This window comes from Dipodomys spectabilis, unplaced genomic scaffold (assembly GCF_019054845.1).
Source record: "Dipodomys spectabilis isolate Male_0828 unplaced genomic scaffold, ASM1905484v1 ptg000224l, whole genome shotgun sequence".
Taxonomy (NCBI): Eukaryota; Metazoa; Chordata; class Mammalia; order Rodentia; family Heteromyidae; genus Dipodomys; species Dipodomys spectabilis.
In genome coordinates, this window is record NW_024870901.1 from 844,223 (window position 1) to 866,050 (window position 21,828).

The following is a 21,828-nucleotide window of genomic DNA, read 5'->3' on the forward strand; positions in this document are numbered from 1 at the left end:
AAAGGCAACTGTTCAGGAACAAGGTCCAGCCTCAGGGTTCAAGCTCCACAACCAGCACAAACTAAACAAGCAAACAAAAGCAACACAGATATTTCTTTGGGACCCTCCTTAAAAGAATACTCCTTTAAGAGAAGGGGCTCCTTTTGTTGATCATACTCACTGGATCCTGCTTTTTGGAATCCTTATTGCTAAGGAGAACTCAGGACCATACTAAGTAATTGATTACTGACTCCTGCAACAAAAGGATCATCTCAGGAATGAAATATCCATGCATAAAGCACTTTAAAATTTCCATGTCTTTGTTTCTTTGCAGTAGAACATTTTTAAAACAACGTTATTTCTTTTTGTTCTATGCTGGCCTTCAAATAACACATTATTTCTTTTTGTAATACTCAACTAAAAGTTTACAGAAAAGTTTTATATGAGTAGATAACACACTCGAAAAAGTCAGGGACAGAGTTTCCTTCAAGCCTTGGGATTGTTTTCTTGTACAGTAAAAAGGAAATCACATATTAACTTGAACTTTGTCATTCCTCTATGTTCCATTCCTCTCCTTGGATCAGTTTCCACATCCAGTAACCGTTACTTCCAGTAACAACCAATGGTGCTGCTTGAGGTATAATGAACAGGATTTATCGTAGGGTACAATTGGATTCAACATACTTGTCAATAAATGTAACACAAGCCATCAGCAGAAGCAGGGACAAGAACCACATGATCTTTATATGGATTTAGAAATCTTTTAATAAGCTCCAATACCCCTATATGATTAAAAGGTCTGAGAAGCTAGGAATGCATGCAACTTTCCTCAATATTATACAGAGTATGCATATGACAAAGAATGTACCTAACAGTGGACACATTAAGACATTAAAATCTGGAATGAAGTCTAGACTAAAACTCTTCTACATAGCTCTTTAAAAACCACTTGACCCACAACTATTTTTCTAATAAAACAATTGCTAATACCAGAAAAATCTTATTAATTTTTCTTGCATCTGTTGCTTAAAGATTTGTGATAAGCTGGGCTTCTCAATAAACTCTAAAGCAGAAATATTTGTCTTGGAGTCTGTGGATGCTTTAAACCTGTGTTTTAATTCACAATGTTACATTAAATGATTTAAGGGTTTTGGATCATTTCAAATATTTGTGGTGTAATGAATGATCTTTGTTAAACATGTATTCTGTAAAGTGCCATAGTCTTTTTATGTGTAGTGTATTTAAATATATATTATATAAAATACATACACAGATTTGTGTGAAAGATGTGCAATAACAGAAGTGTATGTATGTATGTGTATATATATATATATATATATATATATATATAAATATGTATGTATATATATTTTGGAAACTGGACAGGAGTCGAAATCGGGTGTTTCTGTTTTGGCAGAGGAGAATCACACATTTTTTACCTGCATGGCCTCATCATTAGCGTTAAACAATTTTAATGCTACACAAATCTTATGTGAAGAAATGACTGCTATGAACTCATTTTCTCTTAGGTCTAAAATAAAATAATCACTGTACGTGAGTGAAGCCAGACCCAGTTAATGCTAGTCTTTCATGTGAAATGTGAAGCTCCCATGTTGCCTTTTTCTGTTGGTGTGATAACCAGTAATTAGTACATTCTCACTAAGGAGCTATTTCTTAACATAGACCAGGTTAATGCTACACCACTGTTTAAAGGGCTAATCTCACACCTTCTTAGCCATGAGTCTGGCTTAGAATGGAGTTCTCTGTGCAATAACTTTTGGCCACTGGAAATCCCTGGCCTCCAGTTGTGTTTGGGTACCAATGACTCCATTGGCCCCAAGAGTTGATGGGATGACTGGGATTTCGACTGAGACTGTGGTGAAACTCTGCCCAAGGCTGAGGGGGTCAAGAGGTGCTTTGGAGGATCTTGGCACCATTTGAAATTCAGTAGCCATTTGAGCCAAATATAAAATTGTATTTACAACTGACAGACTCAATTTGAGCTTTCAAATTTGTGGTTTTTCTATTGTAAAGTAATATGTTGTTCATCTAGCATTTATTAGATTTTATGCATATGTATTTTCACAATGTGCTCCTCAGTTTGAATTAAACCAGATTTTGCAAACTCAAAAAATAATAAAATAAAATCTGGAATGAAACAAGGATGTCCACTCTCTCTACTACTCTTCCATATAGTAGTGGACATTCTAGCAAGCGCAATAGGCAAGAGAAAAACATAACGGGGATCCAAATAAGGAAGAAGTAAAACGATCCCTTTGTACAGATGAAATGATCCTGTATTTAGAGACCCTATACCTACCTTCCTCGAGTTAGTAAAGGTGTTGCTAACCTTTAGTAATGTAGCAAGGGTATAAAACCCACAAGAATCAGTAGTCTTTCTTTGTTACCAACAATGGGAACATCCAGGTTGAAATCCAAAAAATAACCTCATATGTATTAGCCTCAAAATCAACTCAAATCTAAACAAAACAAAACAACAACAAAAACAAAACTAGGAATTAATTTAACCAAAAATGTGAAGGACCTCTACTGTGAAAATTTAAAAATATAAAAAGGGAAACTGAAGGAGATTCAAGGAAATGCAAAATCTTTCAATGCTTTCACAAATAACATTGTGAAAACTGCACTTCTGCCCCCAAACAATTGACAATGCACTACCCATCAAAATCCCAACAATATTCTTCAACGCAGTAGAGAAAGCAATCCAAATTTAATATGAAATTAGAGAATTACAGATGAAAAAGTAGGCTTAGAAATGAACTCATGGGCCTATAGTCATCTTACACACACACACACACACACACACACACACACACACACACACACACACACACACAACACACAATGGAATTCTATTCACCCATTAGAAAGGATGACTTTTCACCAGTCTTAAGGATAATGAAAGGCTTGGGAAAATTATGCTAAGAGAAAGGAATGCAGACGCAGAAAAATACAGGTTTCATGGATTCATTCATTTATGGTAGCTAGAAGGTGCCTACAAATCTACAAGTAAACAAGAAAGATTCTACCCCTTCCCAGTTAGAATGGCCATTATCAAGAAAACTAATAATAGCAAATGCTGCCGTGGGTGTAGCCAATTGGTAACCTCCCTGGGCTGGCTTTGAACCATGATCCTCAGATCTCAGCCTCCTGAGTAATAAGGATTACAAGCGTGAGCCACCAGCACCCGTCTCCAATTGGGAATTCTATTACACTGTTGGTGGGAAGTTAAACTTGTTCCACTCCTTTGGAATGCAGTATGGAGTTTCCTCAAAAGACTAAACATAGATCTCTCTTATGACCCCTTAATTCCCCTCATGGGCAGTGATCCAATAAATAAACAAGCTCACATTAACACTACAAGCATAACCATGTTCAGGGCTCGGACCCAGAGTTCAAGGACTGGAAAAAAATGTTACCACTGCTGGTATTGGAAAATATGAACTTTTTGACATAAGATAACAAACCATTCTATTTGCAGTAGCTAGGACAGGATTTAAATGTTGTGGGTGATAAAATGGCTTCTTTGTTGAATGTTAGGAAAAGATGTAGGCAGTCCAACAAAAGGGAGATTTTTTTTGGTCTTGGTCAAGGGGCTTTAAGTCTGGGCTTCTGTATTATCTCTGAGCTCTTCAACTCAAATGGAGATAAAAGTCTCAGGGACTTTCCTGCCAGGCTGGCTTTGAAAAGCAGTCCTCAGTTCTCAGCTTCCTGAGTAGCTAGGATTACAGCTGTGAGCCTCTGGCACCAGGCTAAAAATGGGGGATTTATAAAAAAGAAAATCCCACTCTTCATCTATGTCTAAACCTCAGATATCACTATTAGAACACTTCACCCTCAACTCATTTCATCAGACATTTGTAAATTTTCTCTTTTCCTTCATGTGGGAATACTGCAGTAAATATCAACTCAGCTGTGGGAATGGATCAATTGTATGGTATTTGCTAGCACATAAATCAGCAACTGTTACATCAAAACAAATGAAACCCTCATTTGGAATATTTTTTCTCTTTTTATTACAAATCTGTGCTTGATTCCTTCCTAATGTGATATTGGACCTCGTAACTGAGTGATGACGTTTTCTTTCTCTTCAGCAATTGGCCTTCTCCTACATGTGGTCAAATATTTAAGAATGCAAAGATTTCCATTGATAATTCATTAAGCTGACCTCTAAGAGAATGCACATATCTGGAATTTGTTCTGCTGTCTTGTTCTTATATGCACAGGCTTTCTAAGATTTATTTGCTGTACAAGGAATTGTATTTTCCAATCTTCTTGTGACCAATTTTAGTCTGTCTGATCAGTCTTTTGACCCTCTCTCTGAAGTCTTATTTCAGTCTGCCTCATAAAAATATATTAGTTATCAGATAAATGACTCTCAGCTTCCGTATTTTGCCTGACTTCATGTAGGCTGTGATAGTTTCCCTGAGTTGCTGTTCCTGCTGGAGTTTTGTTTTGTTTTGTTTTTAGAGGCCTAGGATTACTATTCACGGTAGTAGCTTCTCTGGACCCCTTTGATCCCCAGGCCTGTAGTCAATGGGTTTTTTCCTAAAGATACAAAGAATAGCTGAATAAATTCCTGTTTTAATTGTCTCAAAATGAGGCAATCCGGCATCCTTGCAAAGCCATGGATAATCCAATGTAACCACTTAATAAATGGTCTATCAAGATGGCTTTTCAAGGTTGACTGTAAAAAATGTTCATTTCCAAGTCACCAACATAAAACAGATCACATCCCTGGGAGCAGACTTTTGGAAGGAAGGTACCCCTTCCTTCCTTCTCTTATGATAGACCAAACCATAATATTCTGCAGTTGTGGTCAGCCTTGAGCACATTTTCCTTATAATATTCTGTAGTGTAAAAGAGGACCAACTATCAAAATAAAGGTGAAAATACTTATCTACTACACACTGATTTATCTTTTTATATCTGTTGTTATTTTCATTACTTCAAACACATGGATAATTTAAACTTGGGATTAAACAAGTGGCAAAATATTGATAGAATATACATTCAGTTTACCTTCATATATCCAATATAATACACTTAACCCTTTATGGAAAATTAAGTCCAACTATAGAAACAATGGCAGGGATATAAAATAATCCTCAACTCAGAAATTCAGTCTCTCTATAAATATTTATTTGGTAGAAAACAATAAAATTTAATTAATGAATGTGACTTTTAAGTATCATCGGAAACACTCTTCATATACATAATTGTTTATAATTTTATAGATGTCACCTTAGCAAGAATTTAACATGCATGTAGAAATCAAATTTCCACAATTTAAGCTAGATGAGAGGAGTCAAACTCTGCTGTACTGTGTGGTGTGAATATTACCAGAGTGCTGAACCCTTCCACCTAATACCAAGTCATGTGCAATAATTTATTATTTGATGTTAAGATGAGTGCGAAGTGTAGAAAACACTTTGAATTATTACATTAATTCACAGAAATGAAACAATAATGATGTTATTCATTTAAATTCTAATGCTTCTCAATTTTACAATTCATGCTATATATTATTAAACTTAGTTTCACTTTCTTTTCTATAGCTACTGAAATTAAAATTATACATTAAACATTCAATATTAAGAAATGAATAAGAAGTAACCTAATTTTAAAATGATATACTATTAAACTATGATTTGAAGTATAGTTCCAACAAGTTGTGAGGTTAAGAAAACATTACTAGAATTATTAGTAATATTTTATAACTTACCAGCTTGTTATTTGTTTACTAATTGTGTCATTTTTTATTCTTGGTCCAAGTCATCTGTTTACCTTAATTGTTTAGTTTTCTATTTTATCTCTATTGGTTTACTGATTGTACATTTTATTTTCCCTTTTTAGTGACTGACATGAGGCTGAAAATCTGCATGCTAGTTTATTACTTCCTATGTTAAAGTCAAATTACTGCTCTTCACAGCTGTTTTACTCTTCTTTGTATAGTACAGTATTTCCCCACTCACATGTCCTGTATTGCTGCATGCTATCATGTATTTTATATTTTATATTTAAATTTTATTGTCAAGTTAATGTACAGAGGGGTCATAGTTACATAAGTAAGATAATGAATTCATTTCTTTTATAACTTGTTATCCCTTCCCCCATTTTTCTCCCTCTTCCATCCCAATGCCCCCCCCCAAGACTATTTCCAACGTATTGTCTTGTGAGTATCACTGTTGCATAAGTTCCCCCTTTTGTCCTTTGTCTCACCATTTTGCTTTTTCCCTTTCCCTTAACTAGTTCGGATCAACATATTTACAATATCCAGGGTATCAAAATCAAATACAGTTACTACAGAGGATAAGCCATAGGTGTGGAAAACACAAAAGGATAAAAAGAAATCACATATTACATTTAGAACAACAAGAAATAACATATCTTGGAGATCATATCCCTTGGAATCACCATACACCCTCATATGTACATAGCTATTGAGCTATTCTTCTCATCTACTAAGATTATCCTTGATGTACACAATAATGCTCCCCTATTACACAGTAATTATCCTTGATGTACACAATAATGCTCCCCTATTACACAGTAATTCCACTTCTTGGCATTTACCCAAGTGATCACAAAAAAGATCACACTGAGGCTACCAGAACAATTATGTTTATCACAGTATTATTTATCATAGCTAGGATAAGGAATCAACCCAGATCAAGGATCAAGAGAATGTCACACACACACACACACACACACACACACACATGGAATACTATGCTTCCATCAGAAAGAATGATACCACCTCATTTGTAGTGATATGGAAGATCTTGGGAAAAAAAATCATATTAAGTTATGTAAGCCAGACTTAAAGAAACATAGGTCCCATGGTTTCCCTTATTTGGAATTATTAGTTTACATCTAGGGTAATCTCATGTATTTAAATTTGACATTTTGTTCTATGTTGAGCATACAACATTATTGCTACCTTGTTTGTTATTTCTGCAAACAGGCAGGTATATTTAAAGAATTACGTTCATGTCATCGATTACTGAAGGAAGAACATCTAAAAGAGCAGCCCCTACTAGGAAGAACAACTCCTACTCATTTAGTTTCATTCCTATCTTAGGCCAGTGTTGTCCTATGTATCCTCATGTTGTACATTAAAATTGTATACTTGGTCATCCTGTATATTTACTATCTTCTACATTGTGACCTAAATGCCCCAGCAATTCCAGTTTGCTTTACTTTAAAAAAAATTTCTCTCATAATGATTGAGTTTGGTGTGTGTGTGTGTGTATGTGTGTGTGTGTGTGTGTGTGTGTGTGTGTGTGTGTGTAGTTTTACAAATATCAGAAGACAACATTTTTCTTCATTTAGAGTACATCTTTCAGGTCATTGTAAGTTATGCCTAATTGGAGAAATCTCTTGCTATTTTAAAGATGAAACAGAAAAATATATTTGTGCATGCACCACAGTTGCTTTATTAGTCTGTTGTTGAACACTTAACTTCTATTTATATCTGGGTGGCTGTTGTGAACAATGTGAATAACAAACAACTACAGATATATTTTCGAGTTACCCAGAGAGAAATAATCAAATGATTGGTGTGTCAGATGGTATTTCAACTTTGCATTTCTTTAGAAAACTGCAAATTACTTTCTACAATGAGAATACTAACCTGTATTTTGACCAAGAGTGTAGACAATTTCCTTTTCTCACACTCTCACCAACATTATTACATTTTGAGTTTTTTAAGGGCAGGTTTTTACAATGTGCAGAACCCCAGACTGGCCTTAGACGCAAATCCTCTTACTCCAAACTGCTAAATGCTTGGAATTATAAGCCTTTTCACCACACCTAGTTCCTTTGATTTTTTTGATAAGAGTTATTATAGTTCTGAAGTAGTATCATAGTAATTTTCAATTGCATTTCTATAATGACTTCTGTTCACAAAGCATTAATCTAGCATAGAAGTGGTATTAAGCACAACTTTGTAAACACACTGGCGCTTTTCAGGACTTTTTGGAAACGTGTCTATTCAGAACTTTTGTCCATTTTTAATCGTTTCGTGTTAATCTCATCTTTAATCTCTCTATACAAAATCAATACTTAATTCAATATAGTAGAAAGAAAAAAATTAAGCAACTCCTAACATTTTTCAATTTTCAATAATATTATATTGTTTAAATCATTTTTTGTTTACACTTAAGGCTATATAAATAAATTTAGTTAGACCTTTTACAAGGCTATATGTATTTTATTTATTTTTCGTTCATGGCTCTTTCCAAAGCCTGCGTGTCTAATTTTTCTAGGTTTCTTTCAGTCTCATGTAGTTCAGATTTCAAACTGAAGTATAAATGGAAAGAAGCACAAAAACAATAGAGTTCCTCTCATCTGATGATGCCTCTACAAGAATAAGGAAAAAGTTCAATCTTCTAAGGACCTTTGATTGGCTATAAAAAAGAGAATTCATTCCTCTAGGTCTTCCCTATTTTTGAAATTTAACTTAAATGATGTAAAACACAATATACTACTCAGAGACTTTTATGTTTTCATCAGTTTTGCACATTTTCATATGGACTTCACTTCAGTCTACAACATTCCTTCATTATTCTGTCCCTGATGTTTTTATACTGTCAAGACATAATAAAACCAGTTTGATTTACAGCATGAGAAGTTATCCACCTGGCTGACTTTGAAGCAGAGCATGGTCAATAGAGAACATGCCTTCTGGTTTCTCATTACATGTAATGGCTTTTGTAATACTGATTGCATTCTATTTAATATTTAAAAAAAAAAACTGCTGGCTAGTTTGTGATCATTTGGGTAAATGCCCCAAAGTGGTATTGTTGGATCATAGAGGAGCTCTATGTGGAGTCTTTGGAGGAAACTCCATACTACTTTCCAAAGTTGTTGAACAAGTTTACACTCCCAACAATAATGCATTAAGGTTCCATTCTGTCCACATCCCCACCAGCATCTGTTGTTTTTAGAGTTCATGACTATAGCCATTCTAACTGGGGTGATATGGTATCTCAATGTTGTTTTGATTTGCATTTCTTTTATGGCTAGAGAGGTTGAGCATTTCTTCATGTGTCTATTGGCCATACGTTTTTCCTCCTCAGAAAAGTTTCTAAGTCTTTAGCTCACTTATTTATTGGGCAGTTGTTTGTTTGAAGATTTGTCGTTGGGGATTTAATTTTTTTGAGTTCCAGGTATATTTTAGATATGAGACTCTTGTCCATTACCAGCACAACTATGTTTATTGAAGCATTATTTATCATGGCTAAAATATGAAACAAACCCAGATGTCCCTCACTAGATGAAAGGATGAAGAAAATGTGATATATATAAAATGGAATTCTATGCCTCCATCAGAAAGAATGACATTGCCCCATTTGTTAGGAAATGGAAAGACTTAGAAAAAATTATATTAAGTGAATTAAGCCAGGCCCAAAAAAACATAGGTAATAGGTCCCATGGTTCCTCTTATTTGCAAAAACTAGTATATGTCTGAGACAAGCAGAAAAGGTCAGATAAGTTGATGTTAGGTGAAATGAACCCCAAGATAAAGATTCAATTGTTTTTTTTTCCTTTATTGCAATTGTTTCAAACATTTATAAGATGATTTCTTTGTTGATTTGTATGTCCATCCCCCATGGTATAACCCATGCTTTCACTGTATTTGTTGTTGGTATAACTTGTGGAGGGGAAGGGAAAAAAAATCATTTAAATAGAGATGCAGGTGGACTCATTGTAATAATGAGATGTACAAGTCCTTATGTCGAAAAATGAACTTTACATCTTTGGTGGGGGGGGGGGGGAGAGTTGGTGGGATGGGGAGTATGGGAGGAGATGGGAAGGGATGGGAACAAGAAGCAAAGAAGGAGGCAACAATGCTTGATAAGAAATATACTCATTATCTTGCCCATGTAATTGTAATTGTTATTCCTAGAAGTTTATGTTAAGTATTTCACAAGTTTTTTTTCTCTTAATTCTTAAGAAAACATTTGCTATAATTCTAATATTATTACCATTTTAGTGTTAGGAAATATTGTAATTAAAGGCACTAAGTGCATGGCCCAAAGACAAACAGTGGGGAAGGAAATGATTCAAAATTTCAAAAAGTAAGCAATAAAAAAGTAGGTAAAATCCTCTCCATTCCCTTACTCTCTCAACTCAATATTCATGCTGTCCAAGAAATAATAGCATAGCAATTATTGCCCACGGTAATTGTTTTCTGTCACATTTTGTCTTCAACACAGTGTTGGTGACATTGGGTTATCATGCTCAGAGCTGAGCTCATAAATTGAGGTCTAAAGAGAGACAAATTTCTTCTGTTCCACAGTTCCAGTATACATTTTAAAAAGTACTAAAGGGCTGGGAATGTAGCTCAGTGGTAGAGCGCTTGCCTTGCATGCATGAGGCCCTGGGTTCGATTCCTCAGCACCACATAAGCAAAAAAGAAAAAAGGCGGAAGTGGCGCTGTGGCTCAAGTGGTAGAGCACTAGCCTTGAGCTGAAGAGCTGAGGGACAGTGCCCAGGCCCAGAGTTCAGGCCCCACGAACAGACCCCCAAAAAATATTTTAAAAAAAAGTACTAAAACTAGCCGGTAGCTGTTGGCTCACACCTATAATCCTGGCTACAGAGGAAGCTGAGATCTGAGGAATGCGCTTCAAAGCAAGCCCAGGCTGGAAAGTCTGTGAGACTCATCTCCAATAAACTACTAGGAAAGCAGAAGTGGCACTGTGGCTCAAGGGGTAGAGCACTCACCTTCAGCTGAAAGGCACAGGGAGAGCGCCCAAGCCCAGAGTTCATGCCGCATGACCAATTAAAAAAAAAAAGATTAAAACGTTTAAATACCATCACTTACTGTCTTTTAAGAATCCAAAAATGAAATAAATTCACATATAATCACTCCAAAATGCTTTAAAAGCGGGAGATGATAAACAAGCCTCCATGAAGTAAATTTTCTTCTACTTTTTAAATTATTCTGAAAGCCATGTGCTGGTTGGTCACACCTGTAATCCTGTCTACTCGGGTATCTGCTCAGGAACCTGAGATCTGTGGATAACCTTTGGAAGCCAATCAGGACAAAAAATATTCATGAGATTATTTTTTAAAAAATTACAATGGAATTCTATGCCTCCATCAGAAAGAATGGCATTGCCCCATTTGTTAGGAAATGGAAGGATTTGGAAAAAATTATATTAAGTGAAGTAAGCCAAGCCCAAAGAAACATGGTTTCCCTTATTTGCAATATCTAGTATATGTTTGAGTCAAGCAGAAAAGGTCAGATAATGTGATGTTAGGAAAATGAACCCTTACATATGTATTTAAATGTTTTTTTCTTTCATGAATTTTTTTCTAACGCATTTATAAAATTATTTCTTTGTTGCTTTGTATATCCCCCCCCCCCCACAGTATAACCCCTGCTTTCACTATATTTGATGTCGGTATAATTTGTGGAGGAGAAGGGGAAAAACAAGTCTTTTAAGGATACAGGTGGACACGTTGCAACAATGAGAAGTACAAGTTGTCATGTTGAAAATGAACTTTACAACTTTGGTGTGGGGGGAAGGATGGGGTGGGGGGGCGAGGGGAGGCTGGGAAGAGATGTGAAGGGTAAACAAAGGAGGAGGCTGCAATGCTTGATAAGAAATGTACTCATTATCTTGCCCATGTAATTGTAACCCCTCTGTACAGTATGTTCACAATAAAAAAATAATAAAAATATTAAAAAAAATTAATGAACTAGCAAAGAGCCAAGAATGGAGATGTAGCTTATATAGTAGCTCATCAATCTAGAGAGGAATGGCCTAGCGGGACCTTGATGCACTGAATTCAAACTCTGAGAACCAAAATGTGCAGGCATGCACACACACACACATACACAAACACACATTTATTCAAAATATCTGCATATCAGTGTTTTGCATTAATTTCTTTGTTAATGATATTATATGGGTAAAATAGGGGAAATATTCTCTTCCATCCCATAACATTTTTATATTTTTTATTGTAAAAGTACTGTACAGAGTGGTTACAGTTACATGAAAAAGTAATAGTTCATTTCCTATCAAGCATTGTTACCTCCTCCTTTGTTTTCCCCCGCCATCCCTTCCCTCCCACCTCCACAAGTACACTCCCCTCCCCCACCCTCCTAAATTATAAAGTTCGTTTTTCAACATACTGTCTTGTGTGTCACATTGTTGCAATGGGTCATATTGTATCCTTATTTAACCATTTTGTTTTTTCCCTTTCCATAACCAAATTAGAGAAGTGTATATACAAGATGGAGGTGCACCAACATCAGATACAGTGAAAACAGGGGTTTAACTGTGGGGGATGCACATATAAAAAATCACATCGTACATTATAAATATATTAGAAACCACAGGAAGAAATAAAACACCACTTGTGTCCTTATCATGGGGTTCATTTACCTTAACATCATCTTATCTAGTCATATGCACATGCTTTTGACCTTTTTTTTTTTTAAATTGTGAAAATACCATACAGAGGAGTTACAATTACATGGAAAATGTAATGAGTACATTTCTTATCAAGCATTGTTGCCTACTCCTTTTTTTCCGCCTTACCATACCTTCTTTGCTTATCCCGGATATGCATTAGTTATTGCAAATAAGGGATACCACAGGACCTATGTTTCTTTTTTTTTATATTGTGAAAATGCCATACGGAGGGGTTACAATTACATGCGTGAGTTATTGAGTACATTTTTTTTTATTGTGAGAATACTGACAGAGGAGTTACAATTACATGGGCAAGATTTCTTATCAAGCATTGTTGCCTCCCCTTTGTTTCCCCTTCCCATCCCTTCCCACACTCTCCCACTTTCCCCACCCTGTCCTCCTCCCCCCAAAGTAGTAAAGTTCATTTTTTGACATAATAACTTGTACATCTCATTGTTGCAATGGGTCCACTTGCTCCTCCTTTGTTTCCCCTTCCCATCCCTGCCCATCTCCCACCCCCCACACCTACCAACCCCTCCCCCCCAAACCCCCCCCCCCCCACTGTCCACATCCCTCAACACCCGGCCAAAATCATTTTTTGACATAAGGACTTGTTCATCTCATTGTTGCAATGGGTCCACCTGCATCCCTTTTTAAACGATTTGTGTTTCCCTTCCACTGCACAAAGTATACCAACATCAAATACAGTGAAAACAGGGGCTTTAGCTTGCAGGAGGAACATACAAAGCAACAAAGAATTCATCTTATAAATATCTTAGAAACAATCGCAAGAAATAAAAACCATTTGAATCCTTATCTTGGGGTTCATTTTGCCTAACATCAACTTATATGATGTTTTCTGCCTGTAGCAGACACATACTAGTTATTGCAATTAAGGAAACCATGGGACCTATCTTTCTTTGGGCCTGGCTTACTTCACTTCTTTGGGCCTGGCTTAATTCACTTAATATAATTTTTTCCATGTCTTTCCATTTCCTAACAAACTGGGTGATGTCATTCTTTCTGATGGAGGCATAGAATTCTAGTACACACACACACACACACACATTTTCTTGATCCATTCGTTTACTGTGGGGCCTCGGGTTCTGTTCTGTATCTTAGCTTTGGTAAATAATGCTGCAATGAACATAGTTTTGCTGGTAGTTTTAGTATGGTCTTGTTTGTGATTAAAATGGGATTGCTGGGACTTAGGGGCGCTCTATTGTAGTCTTTTGAGGAACCGCCATACTACTTTCCAAAGTCTTCGAACAAGTTTAAACTCCCAACAACAATGCATTAAGGTTCCCTTCTGTCCACATCCCCTCCAGCATCTGTTCTTTTAAAAATCTAGAATGCTTCACGAAGTTGAGTGTCATCCTCAGTCAGGGGCTATTCTTCTCTTTATTGTTCCAATGTTAGTGTATGTGCTACTGAATTGAGCACAGAACATTTTTTATACATAAAGTGTAATTGATTTTCTTAAACTAGACAATTCCACAAAAATTAAATTCAAAAGAATTGTCGTGAAGCCGGGCGCTGGTGGCTCACGTCTGTAACCCTAGCTACTCAGGAGGCTGAGATCTGAGGATCGCGGTTCAAAGCCAGCCCAGGCAGGAGAGACCGTGAGACTCCTATCTCCAATAAACCACCAGAAAACCGGAAGTGGCGCTGTAGCTCAAGTGGTAGAGCGCTCGCCTTGAGCTGAAGAGCTGAGGGACAGCGCCCAGGCCCAGAGTTCAAGCCCCACAACCGACAAAAAAAAAAAAAAAAGAATTGTCGTGAAATTTTAGAACCATGTATTTCTTACAAAAGAACACATTTAAGAATAAAGTCAAGTTTGACATGTCAAAAACAAAATAATACCAGATATTTGTTGTTCAACAGATGTCTAGGATGAGGAATTCAATTATTCTGTACAAGGAACCTGCCATAATGAACTCTATAGAAAGTGTTAAGGTTTGTTAAAAGTTTTAATGTTTTAAATATGTTTAATTTTGGGAATTTGCTCATATATGCCAAAATTAAGACTATTTAGCAGGTTGTAAAACTTTTTCATAAAGCATTTAAGATTCATGGTACATACTACTAAATATGTACATTTCAGAGTTTATGGAAAATTTACTAATGAGAAGTTGCAAAGTGTTTGTGTAAAGAAGCAGATTTAAGACATTAACTGCACAGTTTCTGTTAAAATTTAAAGGCTTCTTTACTTTATATGTTAGTGAGGAACAAATGATGGTATAAGCCATATACAAATGATGAGATGAACCATAAATAATAATCTTAATAATAATAATAATCATCATCATCATCATCTTTAAAGGCTACTCATAGCCTATAAAATTCTTGTTGAACATCATAGACTTAGGCAGTTTTAAATGTACAGCAATATGAGAAAATAATAAATCGAATATGTAGTACATTTCAAATACTGGAAACAGTGGTAATTTTTTTTATTTTATTAGTCATTAATATTTATGTATTGGTTTTCCTTATTTGTAGCATTGTTTTCCTTGTTGTAATATAAAACAACTTTTTGTAAGTCATCATTAGGAAGTAGTTTGAGAATGTTATTGGGATGGCCACACTGTTTTTTATAGGTATATGTGAATTTACAAAGAGCAAAATTAATAAGAACAAAATATTGATTAAAATTTTATCAATTAGAATCTGAATCAGGAGTGTTGATAAATGTCCACACCTAAAATCTGAGCCCTAGACTGAAGCACTAGTGTTACAATGTTGAGCACACAAAAGTGAGAGACTGTGTTTTGTTTTGTTTTTGTTGGTTTTGGGGCTTGAACTCTGGGTCCTGGGTGCTGTCTCTCAGCTCTTCAGCTCAAGGCTAGTGGTACTACTTGAGTCACAGCATCTCTTCCATCTTTTTCTGCTTATGTGGTGCTGAGGAATCAAACCCAGGACCTCATGCATGCAAGGCAAGCACTCTACACTGAACCACCCTCCCAGCACCTGAGAGACTGTGTTTTAAAAAATCATCTAAACAACATTTACTTTCTGTTTTGTGTTATATAATGAAATAAAGAATATCTTTTTATATTTTTGAATGGTCATACTTCTAAATTTATATTAAATTCAGCCACTTTATCCTTTTCAAAGTCATGTAATATCTCTGAGAGTTTGCTTCTGTAAAGATTGTTTTTGCATTGATAATTTATTCTGAGTCATTTTTATTTTTTATCAAAATCACTTTATATTTTATGGTTTTTTGTGTTTTTTTTTTTTAAGTGTGAAAATAACAGACAGAAACCTTACAATTAAATGGGCAAGGCAATGAGTACATTTCTTATCAAGCATTGTTGCATACTCCTTTGTTTCTCCTTACTATCCCTTCCCATCTCAACCCCCTTACGTCCCATTTCCCCCTCCCCTTTCCCCCAACCAAAGTTGTAAAATTTGTTTTTCGACATAATGTCTTGTATATCTCATTGTTGCAATGGATCCACCTGTATCCCTATTTAAAAAATTTTTCCCCTTCCCCTCCACAAATTATACCAACATCAAATACAGCGAAAACAGGGGTTATACCATGCGGGAGGGACATAAAAAGTAACAAAGAAGTCATCTTATAAATATGTTAGAAATAATTACAGAAAAGAAAAAAAATTTGAATTCTTATCATGGGGTTCACTTCACCTAACATCAACTTATCTAACAATTTCTGCATGTCTCAGACATACACTAGTAATTGCTAATAAGGGAAACCATGGGACCTATGTTTCTTTGGGCCTGGCTTAGTTCACTTAATATAATTTTTTCCAAGTTTTCCATTTCCTAACAAATGGGGCAATATCATTCTTTCAGATAGAGACATAGAATTCCATTGTGTATATATACAACATTTTCTTGATCCATTCATCTACTGAGCGACATCTGGGTTGGTTCCATATCTTAGCTATGGTAATGCTGCAATAAATATATCTGTGTGGTAGCTTTAGTATGGTCTTGTTTGTGATCATTTGGGTAAATGCCCCAAAGTGGGATTGTTGGGTCATATGGGAGCTCTATGTGGAGTCTTTGGAGGAACCTCCATACTATTTTCCAGAGTGGTTGAGTGAGAGTGATTACACTCTCACTAACAATGAAGTAAGGTTCCCTTCTGTCCACATTCCCTCCAGCATCTGTTGTTATTAGAGTTCTTGATTATAGCCATTCTAACATGGGTGAGGTGATATCTCAGTGTTGATTGATTTGCATTTCTTTTATGGCTAGGGAGGTTGAGCATTTCTGCATGTCTTTATTGGTCACTCTCCTTCCCTCCTCAGAGAAGTTTCTCTTTATGTCTTTAGCCCACTTATTTATTGGGCAGTATTTTCTTTGAGTATTTGTTGTTGGGGGATTTAATTTTTTGATTTCCACGTCTGTTTTAGATATGAAACCCTTTTCGGTTGTATGGTTAGTGAAGATCCTCTCCGATTCCGTGGGCTTTCTATTGATCCTGCTAGCTATGTCCTTTGCCATGCAGAAGCTCTGCAATTACAAACAATCCCATTTGTCCAACCTTTCTTTCATTTGTTGTGCTTTTGCATTTCTTTTCAGAAAATTTCAGCCTTTGTCAAGGAGACCTAGGATTTCTCCTATTCCATCCTGTAATGTTTTCAAAATATCTGCTTTGACTCCGAGGTCTTTGATCCATTTGGACTTGATTCTGGTACAGGGTGATATATAAGGATCTAGCCTTAATTTTCTACAAGTGATTAACCAATTTTGCCAGTACCATTTACTGAACAGCCTTTCTTCGATTTTATCTTTTGAGATCCTTTATCGAATATTAGATGATTATGAGTCTGTAGGTTCATTTCTGGGTTTTCAATTCTATTCCATTGTTCCTGAGATCTTTTCTTGTGCCAGTAGAAAACTGTTCTAATTACTATGGCTTTGTAGAAGAGTTTGAAATTTGGTATTGATATTCCTCCAACACTGTTCTTTCTGTTAAGGATCGCTTTTTGCAATTGGGGGTCTTTTGTTGTTCCATATGAATTTTTGGATTGCCTCTTCTATTTCCTTGAAGAATGCGGTTGGAATATTGATAGGTATGACATTGAACTTGTAGATAACCTTGGGAAATATTGCCATTTCCACAAGGTTCATCCTTCCTATCGAGGAACATGGGAGGTTTTTGCCACTTTCTAAGTTCTGTTTTGATTTCCTTTTTCAGATTTTTAAAGTTTTCTTCATAGAAGTCCTTCACTTCTTTGGTTAAGTTAATTCCTAGGTATTTTATTTTTTGTGGGGCTATTACAAATGGAAAAGCTTTCTTGATTTGAGCCACACTTTTCTCATTGTTGGCGTACAGAAATGCCATTAATTTTTGAGGGTTAATTTTATACCCTGCTATTTTTCCAGGTTTAAATCAGCTTGAGTAATTTGGGAGTGGTGTCCGTGGGATTCTTTAAGTACAAGATCATGTCATCTGCAAAGAGGGAGAATTTTACTTCTTCTTTCCCTATTTGGATCCCTTTTATGTTGGCGTATTGTCTTATTTCTGTAGCTAGGCATTCTAATACTAAATTGAAGAGAAGTTGAGAGAGTGGACATCCTTGTCTCATTCCCGAGTTAAGAGGAAATGGCTTTAGTTTTTCACCATTAATTATAATGCTGGTTGTAGGTTTTCCATATACAGTTTTTATTGTATTGAGGAATGTTCCATGGATTCCTAATTTTTCCAGAACCTTCATCATAAAGGTGTGTTGGATCTGGTCCAATGCTTTTTCTGCATCTGTTGAGATAACCATGTGGTTTTAATCCTTGGTCTTGTTGATGTGATAAATTATATTAATTGATTTGTGTATATTGAAACAGGTTTGCATCCCTGAAATAAATCCTGTATATTGGTGTATGATTTTTTGGATGAATTGTTGAAGTCGATTGGCCAAAATTTTGTTGAGAAGTTTTGCATCAATGTTCATCAAAGAAATGGGTCTATACTTCTCTTTCTTTGATGAGTCCCTGCCTGGTTTTGGGATGAGGGTTATGATGGCTTCATAGAATGTGTTCGGTAGTGAACTTTCTCTTTCAATTTCATTGAAGAGTTGGAGTAGTATTTGTGTGAGCTCTATTTTTAAGCTCTTGTACAATTCCGCTGTAAATCCATCAGGTCCTGGGATTTTCTTACATGGGAGGTCTCTTTTTGCTGTGTCTATTTCAATGCTTGATGTGGGCCCCTTAATATGCTTCAATTCATCTTGGTTTAGTATTTGCATGTTGATAATTGCTAGCAAAAGGTCCATTTCTGCCAAGTTTTCAAACTTATTAGCATAAAGGTTTGAAAATATTCCCTTTTAATGTTCAGAATCTTGGTTGTTTCTGTGGTGATGTTTCCATTCTCACATCTGAGTTTATTTATTTGGGTGTGTTCCTTCTTTTTCTGATAAGATTTGCTAAGGGTTTGTCAATTTTGTTAATTTTTTCATAGAACCAACTCTTTGTTTTGTTGATTCATTCTGTTTTTTTTTTTATTTCTAATTCGTTTAACTCGGATTTAATGTTAATTATTTCTTTCCATCTATTGAATTGGGGTTTATCTTGGTGTTCTTTGTCAAGGTGGTTCAGATGTCTCATTAAGTGGTTGGTTTCAGATCTCTCTAATTTGTTGGTGTAGGAATTCAGAGCTTTAAACTTGCCTCTGAGTACTGTCTTTGCAGTGTCCCAGAGGAGCTGGTAATTTGTGTGTTCATTTTTGTAGAATATCAGGGACATTTGAATTTCCTTTCTAATCTCTTCCATGACCCCCTGGTTATTCAACAGTGTGTAGTCCAGCCTCCATGCGTTACAAGACTTTTTTGGTGTTGAGTTCTAATTTTATTCCCTTGTGGTCTGAGAGGATGCAAGGTGTAACTTCAATGTTTCTGAGTTTGGACAAGTTTGTTTTGTGACCTAAAATGTGATCTCTTTTGGAAAATGTTCCATGAACTGCAGAGTAAAACGAGTATTCTGATGCTACTGGGTGAAATATTTAGTAGATGTCTGTTAAATCTATTTGCTCTATGCAGTTGTTTAAATCTGCGGTTTCCCTGTTGATTTTTTTTTTGCTGATTTGATCTATATAGTGGGGATAGTGGTGTGTTAAAATCCTCAACAATTAATGTCGTTGGATCTATGTGAGATCTGAGGGAAAATAGTGTCTCTTGGATAAATTTTGGTGCTCTATTGTTTGGCAATTCCATATTTAGAATTGTAATATCCTCCTGAAGTAGAGAACCCATAAGTCATATGTAGTGACCTTCTTTATCTCTTTACACTAATTTTAATTCGAGGCATATTTTATCTGATATTATTATTGCAACTCCTTCCTGTTTATGGCAGCCGTTTGCTTCGTAGATTTTATTCCATCCTTTCATTAACAAAATGTGTTTGCTTTTATAGGTAAAGTGTGCCTCCTGAAGGCAGGAGATAGAATTATCTTGCTTTTTAATCCAACTAGACAGTCTATTTCGCTAAATTGGAGCTTTAAGTCTGTTAATGTTGAGAGGTAGGACTGAGAGGTGTTGGTAGCTCCTGCCATGCTATCCACCTCCTTGGGGGCTGTGGAAACTTGGTTTTTCCTATGGTTCTTGGATTCTCAGTTTGGGTGTGGTTTCTTAGCCATTATTGTGGTCTTGTTGGGTTTCTGTGTGTAGGTCATCTTTAAGTATTTTTTATAGGGCTGGTTTGGTAGAGATATATTTTTCAGTTTTTCTTTGCTATGGAAGGTTTTTATTTGACCTTCGGTTATGAAGGAGAGTTAAGTTGGGTACAGTATTTTGGTTGAAAATTGTTTGTCTTCAGGGCATGGCATACAGCCTGCCAGGCTCTTCTTGCTTTACTTATCTATGCTGAAAAATATGAGGTGATTCTAATTGGTTTTCCTTTATAGATGATTGATCTTTTCTCCTTGACATTTTTAAGAACTTATTCTTGATCTGAATTGGTCCTGTGTAGATTATAATGTGACAATGGGAAGTGCTGTTCTGTTCTGGTCTATTTGGAGTTCTACAAGCATCTTGTATCTGAATAGGCCTATCTTTTTGTATGTTTGGGAAGTTCTCTGCTAGGATCCTGTTAGACAAATTTCCTTGACAATTAACTTCTGTCTCTACGTGCTCCTCTACACCATTTGTCCTCAGAGTAGGCCTTCTGATTGTGTATTCCAAATGTTGAATAGATCTATCATATTTCTTGAATTTGTCTTGGATAATTGTATGTTCTTTCTCTATAATACCTAGACTGTCTTCAATCCCCAAGTTTCGATCTTCTGCATGCTCTAACCTACTGTTGTCTTTCTACTTGGTTTATTTCTTTTCCTTCTAATTGGTCGGCCTTGATGCCTTCAAATTCTTTGTTGGAGACTTGTTTTAGATCTTCTATGAACTTCTTTACTTCCTTAATTTGGTGTTCTCAAATCACTTAGTTGACTGGTTATGGATTACTTGGACTCCCATTCCTGCTGTCGGGCTCCATTCAGCATTCCCTGTGTGGTCGCCCTGAATTCTTTCAGCTGTCTGTTTATGGATTCCATGAATGCCTCTATTGATCTTTGTCTATTCTCATCCTGATGTCACAATTCCTGTGTTATGCTTTGATTAGCTTCCTCACGTTCATGCAATTCCTGTAGTTCCCTTTGACTGTTCTCAGCCTGCTCACGCAATTCCTTTATTTCTCTTTGACTGTTCTCAACCTGTTCACGCAATTACTGTATCAGTCTTTGAGTAGTTTCCTGATAGTCACGAAATTCCTGTACTAATGTTTGGTTTGTCTCCTCTCTCTCTCCCTATCACGTTCAAACTGAGTCCTTTGCAAGCTTTCATTCTTTTCATTCACCACGTTTTCCAGTAGTATTTGTAGTGCTTTGCAGGAACTCTCCTCCGGATTATTCATTAACTGTTCTGTCACTGGATTATCATGAATGGGAGTTGAGATACCCAGACTTGCCATTTTTCTCATGTTTTCCGGCTTGTTCTGCACACTTGATATGAAAGTGACACCATTTTTTTTTGCTAAAACACTATTTTAAGGCAAGCATCAACCAAAGTCCTGTGGTTGCATAGTCAAAATGGCTGCAGATAGAAGCTAGTGTAACAGATACAATCTATTCAACACCAAAAAACTATGCATTAATGGGCTAAGAACAGCAAAGATGAATTTTTCAAATCAGAAATTATTATGTTTAGGGAGAAATGTGGGGAAAAATAGGATTAGAAATATGTGGAGAAGTTAAAGTAAATTTAACCAAGTCCTAATCTCAGGGAGGGAGAGGGATTGGACAGAATGATAGGAGAGAAATTAAAAAGAAGATAATCAAAAATGGAAAAACAAAAATTTAAATTTAAAAAGTGAAACATTTAAAAATTATGTAACTTTAAAGAAGTGATATTGAGGAAGAAAAGGATAGGATGAC

At 35.9% G+C, this 21,828-nt stretch overlaps 1 non-coding gene across 1 annotated transcript; it reads right to left on the reverse strand.

The window, feature by feature from the left end:
• Positions 1-13,775: 13,775 nt before the first annotated feature.
• On the reverse strand, positions 13,776-13,877 carry LOC122123156. The gene has a single exon (XR_006150329.1). It is a non-coding gene; the product is annotated as a U6 spliceosomal RNA (small nuclear RNA).
• Positions 13,878-21,828: the final 7,951 nt, after the last annotated feature.